This window comes from Pundamilia nyererei, unplaced genomic scaffold (genome assembly GCF_000239375.1).
Source record: "Pundamilia nyererei isolate P.nyererei 1_Seehausen unplaced genomic scaffold, PunNye1.0 scaffold00119, whole genome shotgun sequence".
Lineage (NCBI taxonomy): Eukaryota > Metazoa > Chordata > Actinopteri > Cichliformes > Cichlidae > Pundamilia > Pundamilia nyererei.
In genome coordinates, this window is record NW_005187520.1 from 514,347 (window position 1) to 515,884 (window position 1,538).

Sequence of the window (1,538 nt, forward strand, 5' to 3'; positions counted from 1 at the left end):
AGACATTGTGAATGCGCATGTTGCGCGGCAGCTTGAGGCGGACAGACACAGGGTTCACAATGGCTTACACGGAAAAAGGGCCAATAAACTGAGGGGACAGCTTCTTCGACTCAGTCCGTAGCGGCACAAAACGGGTAGCCAGCCATACCTGTTGACCGATGGTGTCCGGCGACGGTCAGCGAGGGTCTTGTTCCGCTCCTTAGTACGGAGTAGGGCAGCCCGAGTCGCCCGCCAGGCACGACGGCACCCGCGGAGGTGAGCCTGCACTGAAGGAACGGAGTGCTCACCTTCGATGGCCGGGAGCAAAGGCGGTTGATAGCCCAGGGATGCTTCGAAGGGAGACTTGCCCGTGGCGGAGGACGTGTGGCTGTTGTGGGCGTATTCGATCCATGGAAGCTGTTCACTCCAGGTCGATTGGTTGTGCGAAGCGACACAGCAGAGGGCAGCTTCCAGCTCCTGGTTGGCCCGCTCCGATTGCCCGTTACTCTGTGGATGGAAACCGGAAGACAGACTGACCTTGGCCCCCAGTGCGGAGCAGAACTCCCTCCAAACACGGGACGTGAACTGTGGCCCTCTATCCGAGACAATGTCCTCGGGGATCCCGTGAAGACGGAACACATGGGAGGTGAGGAGCCGGGCCGTCTCCAAGGCAGAGGGGAGCTTCGGGAGGGCGACAAAGTGTGCAGCTTTGGAGAAACGATCGATAAAGGTAAGTATGGCGGTGTTACCAGCGGAGGGCGGCAGGCTCGTGACAAAGTCCAAAGAAACGTGGGACCACGGTCGAGCTGGTGTAGGGAGAGGCTGCAGAAGACCCGGTGGAGGGCGGTTCGAAAGCTTATTCCGGGCGCAGGTCGAACAGGCTGCTACAAACTCCTTGGCGTCCCTAGCCATAGTGGGCCACCAGAAGTAGCGTCGGAGGAACGAACAGGTGCGGAGGACCCCAGGATGGCATGAAAAGTGGGCGGTGTGAGCCCACTGGAGAACCTGAGAGCGGACGGCTGAAGGAACGAAGAGGCGACCAGGTGGGCCAGTGCCAGGATCCGGTTCGGTCTCCTGCGCCTCTTGGATGAGCCTCTCGATCTCCCAGGAGATGGCTCCAATTATGCAGGCGGCCGGGAGGACAGGCTCGGGGTCCGAGTCCTCCCCAGTGATAGAGAATTGCCTGGACAGGGCGTCTGGCTTTACGTTCCATGTTCCTTGCCTGTAGGTGATAATGAAGTCAAAACGAGTGAAAAACAGCGCCCACCTGGCTTGCCGGGAATTGAGACGTCTAGCCAAGCGCAGGTACTCCAGATTCTTGTGATCCGTCCAGACGATGAATGGTTGTGCTGCTCCCTCCAACCAATGTCTCCACTCCTCCAGGGCCAGCTTGACGGCCAGAAGCTCCCGGTCCCCGATGTCATAGTTACTCTCTGCTGGAGAGAGACGGCGAGAATAAAAGGCACACGGGTGCAGCTTACCGTCCGTCTGTTGAGACAGAACTGCCCCAACCCCGGAGTCCGACACGTCCACCTCCACAACGAACTGCCGTGTAAGGT